At 45.1% G+C, this 8,131-nt stretch overlaps 2 pseudogenes; both read right to left on the reverse strand.

The window, feature by feature from the left end:
• Positions 1–3,650: 3,650 nt before the first annotated feature.
• LOC147438576 (fructose-bisphosphate aldolase, cytoplasmic isozyme pseudogene) lies at positions 3,651–5,504 on the reverse strand (annotated as a pseudogene).
• A 426-nt stretch (positions 5,505–5,930) lies between these two features.
• On the reverse strand, positions 5,931–6,529 carry LOC147438577 (uncharacterized; annotated as a pseudogene).
• Positions 6,530–8,131: the final 1,602 nt, after the last annotated feature.

The raw sequence follows: 8,131 nt of genomic DNA on the forward strand, positions 1-8,131 counted from the left end.
GCGAGCATTTTTTGGCGAGTGTTGTTTTGGAATCCGACAATAGATTCCAAAAAGGTTATTTTCCTCTCTCCTCAACTTTTTTCTCTCTCTTGAGCCTCCGTCGGCCTCTCCCCCCCCTCTCTCTCTCTCTTGCAAGCCAATGATCATGATTAAGCAGTGTCCAAATTTGAAGGAAAAAGAGGCCAAGAAGAAAGATGCAGGTTCTACTACAAGTGCGGCTATTGTAGAATCTTTTGTGAAAGGAGATTGTGATGCTATTGTAGATGTAGAGTGGGCATTTAGTGCAGAATGAACTTATGCTCCTTCTATCCATGATGCATGTATGTGAGTTTCTGTAGCTTTACATGTGTGGTACTCCAAAGTAGATTACCTCACATCGGGACTTGTCTGCCTCTCTCAAGGATATCCTCATGGGAATTTGCCCACTTGTGCCAACAATGCCTCTTATTGGGTCAAGGGAGTTGGAAAGATTGTGCTAATTGCTAAAAATGGTAGTTCTTTTACACTTGTTGATGCACTTTATGCACCTGGGATTAAAAAGAACCTTTTATGTGTATATGCACTTGCTAGACTTGGTCTTGTTGTCAAATTTGTGGACGACAGATCTACAGTTCATGATCTTGTTTCGATTATGAAATTGTTGCATCGGGCATTTTGTGACGTGGGCTATGTAAGCGCACTTATATGACAAGTTTGGGCATGATGTTACAAATGCAATTGTAAATTCAAAGGTTGTCTCAAATATAAAACTTCGGCATGCACGTTTTGGCATCTGAATTTTGTCAGTTTGCTAGTTTTTTAGAAATCTGATATGGTTGCTTCTTTGCGGCCTCTTGAATCACATGTGAAGCATGTTTGTGAAGGTTGTATTTTTGGTAAGATGCAATGTTCAAAAGTTCCAAAGGATTCTTCAGCAAGGGCTACATGTAGGTTGCAACTTGTGCATAGTGATGTTTGTGGGCCTATACAACCTCCATCCTTAGGCAATAACCTGTGCTTCGGGAATTTCATTGATGATTACTCTAGGCATGCATGGGTATATCCACTTAAATCTAAGTCTGAAGTGTTCATCCGCTTCAAGATTTTTGGCTATGGTCTCTAAATGTACTATGGTCACCCTTTGTTTAGATCGGGGGTCGAGGGGGAGTACATATCTCATGCGTTTAATGCATTTCTGGTCTAGTGCAGCTGCCACTACTCTCTCTGTGATTACAATCTCTGTGTGTGGCTTGCCCTGTAGATACGTAACTCATGCCACTCCATCTTCCTTGATTGTCGACACAAATTCCCATACTCTTTTTATGTCAATACCTGCGGTTCACTCCCATGTATGCCGTCTTTTTTTACTATTGAGGATGTATGCGGTGGGCTTGAAAAGTTGGCCACTCGCAAAGCGGGAGATCTTCAAGGTATCAAGCCGGAGATGATCAAATGGACGGGATATTCTACCCATGAGTGGATGTGTGATATGTTCAACCTTGCACTTCAACATGGTATGCCTTATGATTGGAGTACTAATTGGGTTAAGCCTTTGCATAAAGGAGGGGATGTAAAGAATGTAAGCAACTACCGGACTATAATGATTGGGTCTCTTATGGAAAAGTCGTTTGGGTGCATAATGGAGATGAAATTGAGTGATTGGGCTGAAGAGAATGACAAGCGTGCAAAGGGACAAGCGGGTTTTCGTCGATGCCATAGCACCATTGATCATCTTGTCACTCTTCGTGTTCTCATGGAGGAAAGTCTGTTGAAAGGCAAGCGATTGTATTGTTGTTTTGTGGACTTTAAGAAAGCCTTTGACATGATTCCACGTAACAATTTGTGGAGAAGGATGGAAGAACTCCAAGTGCCAAGTGAGTTTATGCTTGCGGTTTCTCGAATCTATGAGAAGGTGATTTGTCAATTGCGCATGGGAAGAGAAATTTCAGAAATTTTTGTAAGCACTATTGGGGTTAAACAAGGATGTCCATTGTCACCAACTCTCTTTGGTCTATGCATCGATCAATTGGAACAAATGGTACTTGACTTTATGCAAGAAGAAGGCATTGAAGAGGTCACTATTTGCAATGCGGTAATCATGATTTTGTTGTATGCGGATGATGTAGTGCTTCTAGCACACACTTTAGAAGATGCACAAAAGCTTATGGTTGTCCTTGAGAACTTTTGCTTGCATAGTGGGCTGATTGTAAATGAATCCAAAACAAAGGTTATGCTTGTGAAAACCAACCATAAGGAGAAGCCATGCATTGTGTACAACAACGAGACACTTGAAGTTGCTGAGAGCTTTAAGTACCTTGGCCTTGAGGTTCCATCCAATCACAAGTGGCATGAATGTGCTATGCGTCGTTTGGAAGCGGGAAAGAGAGCATATTATGCATTTGAGAACATGTGTAATGCGGGAAACATCAAGTGTTGGGTTCTCAAGAAGTATCTTTTTGATGCATTGGTGACACCAGTTCTTCTTTATGGAGTTGAAGTGTGGGGCGGGAGCATCTCAAAGTCTACTTGGAAAGAGTTTGAGAATGTCCAAAAGCGTTTTCTTACAAACTTTCTCCAAGTTAAGACACAAACACCATATATGCTCCTACTTCTTGAGTCGGGATCTCTTCCAATTGAGGTTATGGGCATGGAAAGGGTTGTGGAGTACATGATAAAGATGCGTCAAAACCCCTCACATCGACTTCCTACAATTGCATGGGAAGCAAGCAAAAAAGTTCAAAAGACGCATAAAAGCAAGATCTTGAGCATGGGATGGATGCAAGACATAAAGAAGTGGTTTGGGAGATGGGATGCATTACACTTGCTACATGATGCTTCAATTGACTCTCAAGTGAATGAAGCTTTTCTACAACGCCAATGTATTACGGCTTGGGAGAAATCCGGTGGGTCACGCTTCATACATTACACCACCTATATTGCCCCCAACTACAAAACCATGTTCTTCGCTGAGAGAGGAAATCGTACTCACACTTACATGCTTGAGCCTATTCCCTTGTCCGCGATACGCACTATCGCAGCAATTGGGCTTAGCTCCCATTTCCTTCGATGCGAGATAGGGCGTTGGGGCAATGGAGAAGAGTCAAATCGATTGTGCACATTATGCTCACTGCAAGTTCGAGAGTCTGAGTACCACACACTACTAGAGTGCTCAGCTTTTGATCACATCCGAACTTGCTTCTCTCACATTTTCAGCCATAACTTAGACCTACACACTTTCCTCTCCCAGCCAAAGTGTGGGCTCTCCATTGCGACTCTCATCACTACAATTTTGGAGCATCGAGAGTCACTCATCAGCCATACACATACTACATCACATGTAACTTTGGTCCCATAGGTCATATTTGACCTCCGAGGATGATAATAAAATCTATCTATCTATCTATCTCTCTCTCTCTCTCTCTCTCTCTCTCTCTCTCTCTCTCTCTCTCTCTCTCTCTCTCTCTCTCTCTCTCTCTCTCTCTCTCTCTCTCTCTCTCTCTCTCTCTCTCTCTCTCTCTACTAGGAATAAACAATAGCTAAATTAAATCATGATAAAGATGCCCGTTACATAAACCTCAAAAAAATGGCCCATTTGATTCGTTCTACAGCCATCCTCGCACCTAAACATTATTACAGAACATGAAACAGCATTGCAATCAAAACTCAACAGCTCATGCATAGGAGAGCTTGTAGTTGGCAACATGAAGCGATTCATCAGTGCCAAAACCCTTAGCAGCATCTCCAACATATTTGCCAAGGACAGCCTCAGAGTTGGCCTTGCATCGGGCAAGCAAAGCAGCTTGTGCTGCAGGAATTTTTTCCTTCTTTCCAGCCCAAGTCTTCCTTTCCAGCCCAAGTCTTCCAAGTGCTGGCTTGCAATTCTCGTCCAAATGAGAAAGAAAGTGTCCATGGCTTCTTGGTATCCAGCTCATTCATGGCATTCAAATTCAAAGTTTCTTCTTCCTCACTTTGACCGCCCGACAAGAACATGACACCAAGAACAACATGAGGAATCGTCCTTTGAAGTGCTTGTACTGTGTATTTGGCTATCTCCAGAGGGGTTGTCTTTGGCGCTTTAGAGCGAGGAGTAACCATGTTTGGCTTCAACAAGGTGCCCTCCAAGAGTACATGATGATCTCTCAAAGCCTTGTAGACAGCAGCAAAAGCACAATCTCCGTCACGGCGGCAACACATTTCTTAATATCATGGGGCCCATCCACAAGAATCTCAAGCTCAAGAATGTGGACTAGACCATTCTCTTGGCATATGATGGCATAGCGAGCCAACCCATTGACATTCTCAAGTATGGCAAGAGGAGACGGCTCAGTTGGACCAATATTCTTGAGCACAGCTCTCCACTTCGCAAATCGGGCTCCAGCATTATAATGTTGCTGGCAGCGTTGGGCAAGGCCGTCCAATCCCTAAGTGGTTGTCTCACCGCGCCGTCAGTGTCTGCAAGGTCGATAGTGCCCTTATCTACCTTGATGATGGGGACTACTCCACAAACGGCTTGCCACTCGCTATTTTTTTATGGAGGGTTTCCTCAAAGAGAATGAGACCACAAAGGTACTGGAGGGCATCTGGGGCAGTAAAAAGAAGCTCCCAGAGAGCTTTCCTGTTTGACTCTACATTCTCCACATGTATACTTGCCCCGGGGGATTCACTCTATATACAAAACGGGACGCCACCTGCGAGCGGACAACTTTGATAAAACCTCTATGTACGACTAATACTAGAGAATATGACCCCCCTTTCGAGGCTTAACGACAATCAATGCAAAAAAACTACCATACCCCTATCTTACATATAAAATTTAGGTCTCACATGATCTAACTAAGTAAAACTAGTCAAAGAGCATGTAGCATAATGACTGGCAAAGTACTAAGGAACCACTTCTATTGATAGCTAGAGGTACCCTCAATCTGTCTTAGTTTTACTTTCAAACTATATGCCTGTTCAACCTACACTCTAGCTACTCATTCAATTTTGACGCATCTAAATTGGTTATAAAGTTGTTCTAGGTTCACCATGTAAATTTGCATCTATACAAACTCTTTATAGCTTTCATCCCTCAACAAATGAACTATAATCACAAAACAAGCAATTGATACAAAGCAATGTTTGTTCTTGCATGTATCTTTGTAGCTATTGACTCACAAGTTCGAGGGAAGACTCTTTTGGGAAGCCATGATTTTGAAACACAAAAAATTCTTCTCATTTTCCCCTTTTCTCACTCCCTCCCCTCCATAAATATGATACCCCCTCCCTTATTTTTAATCTTGGGATATAAATTATTGGGGGCCTGCCCCTAACTTATACGCTTATGTAACTTGTAAAAAAAAACCCCTCCCCTGCACTTACGTGGTGCGGTAAGGTTTCCATGGTGAATCCCCCAAGATACTTGCCAAACGCTTCCCAACAGTCCTTATGCTCTCATCGGCTGCCAGGATGCCCTTGCCAGGGGTCGCAATGTACTTGGCAGTGGCAATAAGCTCAGCTGCGTATTTACCCTCAAACACGGCCATGGCAGCTAGTAGGGTAGATACTAGAGGTATCTCTCTCTCTCTCTCTCTCTCTCTCTCTCTCTCTCTCTCTCTCTCTCTCTCTCTCTCTCTCTCTCTCTCTTGACTGGAAGCAGTACACACATCAATAAAATTACATACAAGTCTAAGGTTTGAGTAAGCAGGTCCACTGAGTCTTACTGAGGATCGAATGACGAAGCTATCCATAATACACGCATTTGACTTTTAAATGCACCACATTTACATACATAACCGCAATGGAACGGATGAGCCACATCCGCTTAGAAAAGACAAAAGGTTGTTTTTCTCATCAATCTTCTTGGAGGCCACTGAGGACAATGGAGCCGACAAATGCACCACATTTACATACATAACCGCAAGGGAACGGATGAGCCACATCCGCTTAGAAAAGACAAAAGGCTGTTTTTCTCATCAATCTTCTTGGAGGCCACTGAGGACAATGGAGCCGACAAATAAAGCTCCAGCGACTGCAACCAGAAGCCCAGCAAAGGTAGTTTGAGCCACAACAAGAGCCGTGCTATCATCGGGTACTACAACCAATGTCACAATAGATAGGACAATGAGAGGCAATGACAGAGATGCGATAAGTGCAGGTGACGATGGTGCAAAGCTCTCTACAAAGCTCAACAAACCAAGATCCTCGGCCTTCGACAACAAACCCATCTTCTCTATTGAGGAGAGAGTGATTCCAGCACTCTCTGCCTTTGAAAGAAGCCCTGCCTTCTCTACTTGGCTAAGAAGCTTCTTCTTCTCCAGCTTCTGCACAATGTTCATAGGTGCGCCTCCGTATTTTTGGCAAACATCCCGGCTCCAAACCATGTTTTGTTCCAATCAGAATCATATGCATTCACCTTGTTTTTGGGCGCCATAGCCATGACCTTCAGAGTGTGATGAGGAGCAGAGAAAGAACGCGGCGATCAAGATCGGGGCCTCAAGGGAGGAGCCAAAGAGAGGCCACGCAGAGAGGAGGCCTCGCAGGAGGAGAGAGAAGAGGGCACCTGCATGGCTCTGTTTTGTTGCTACTGCAAGCCATCGTCAAAGACCCCAAAGCAGCTCGCGGCGATGGCGTGCCTCTGTGGCCTACACACGCGAATCTCTCTCTCTCTCTCTCTCTCTCTCTCTCTCTCTCTCTCTCTCTCTCTCTCTCTCTCTCTCTCTCTCTCTCTCTCTCTCTCTCTCTCTCTCTCTCTCTCTCTCTCTCTCTCTCTCTCTCTCTCAAAGAGCGCGCGTCGGCGCGTGCTCGTTGAGAGAGTTGAGTTTTGAGAGAGAGAGAGAGAGAGAGAGAGAGAGAGAGAGAGAGAGAGAGAGAGAGAATTAAGAATTGGAACCATTGGCTTCGCTTCAGTTACCTGCAGAGTTATATTTCTAAGGGGGGCGGCTTTAGAGTAGAAAATATTTCCGCAATTGAGCACAGTGGGAGATGGCAGCTGAAGCGCAGGAGCAAGTGGAGAAGAAGACGTGGGAGCTGATGCAGCACCTACAGAAGCGCAAGCCAACGTCGAGTCAGGTGGTAGGGTTTGTGACGCTCCTAGTGGGGGCGGGTGTGGTGGTGGCGGGTGTGGTGGTGGCGGGTGTGGTGGTGGTGGTGCTAGCAGTGATGGCACTGTTGCTGCTCCTGTTAAGCCCAATGTTGGTGCCCGTAGGCTTCTTGATGGCGTTGTGCACAGCAGGCCCCCTCATAGCCGCAGGGGTAGCCATAGCGGTTGTTTCTGTGGTGTTGTGGGTAGACACCCTGACGTTTCCCAGCAGTTGGACAACACCCGATTCCGCATCCAGGACGTGGCTAATGGGATGTGATGCAAGGCGCGTGACTTGGCCGGCTTCGCCCTTCATCCCTCCTCTCACAGCGACAGCGCTGGCGCCCAGGCTGCCCCTGGAGCTTAAGACTACCACAATTCTCTTTCCGTGTTCCACTAGGCGGCTTGCAATTCTCTTAATCAAGGTCCCGCCCTATAAAGATGTAAACCGAAATACTAGTAGAAATTTTCAATTTTCAAAAATATTTGAACTATTTTCTTAAAAAATAGAGAGATAGAGAGACAAACAAAGAAAAACCCTTGCGCTCTTTGATAGAGTTGAGTTTTTTTAGAGAGAGAGAGAGAGAGAGAGAGAGAGAGAGAGAGAGAGAGAGAGAGAGAGAGAGAGAGAGAGAGAGAGAGAGAGAGAGAGAGAGAGAGAGAGAGAGACCCTTGCACGCCGGCACGCGCTCTTTGAGAGAGTTGATTTTTTTAGAGAGAGAGAGAGAGAGAGATCCACGCCCAAGAGGAAGTCGAAGCAGTTGCGGCATAAGCAGTCATGGTGGTCAAGTGTCGTAATGGTGGACGTAACAAGCACGGAAGAGGCCACACCAACCCCATTAGGTGCTCTAGCTATGGGTGATGTGTGCCCAAGGACAAGGCTGTCAAGCGATTTCGTTGTAAGGACCATTGTTGAACAAGCTGTTGTGCGAGATGTGCAAGATGCTTGCCTTTATGATGGGTACGCACTTCCCAAGCTTTACGCCAAAATGCAATACCGCGTTTCATGTGCCATTCATTCTCACATTGTCCATGTGAGATCCCGCATAGCAAGAAGAGTTCGGGAGCCACCACAGAGGTTTAGATGCAACG

Source organism: Adiantum capillus-veneris, chromosome 16 (genome assembly GCF_014529385.1).
Source record: "Adiantum capillus-veneris isolate H3 chromosome 16, ASM1452938v2, whole genome shotgun sequence".
Taxonomy (NCBI): Eukaryota; Viridiplantae; Streptophyta; class Polypodiopsida; order Polypodiales; family Pteridaceae; genus Adiantum; species Adiantum capillus-veneris.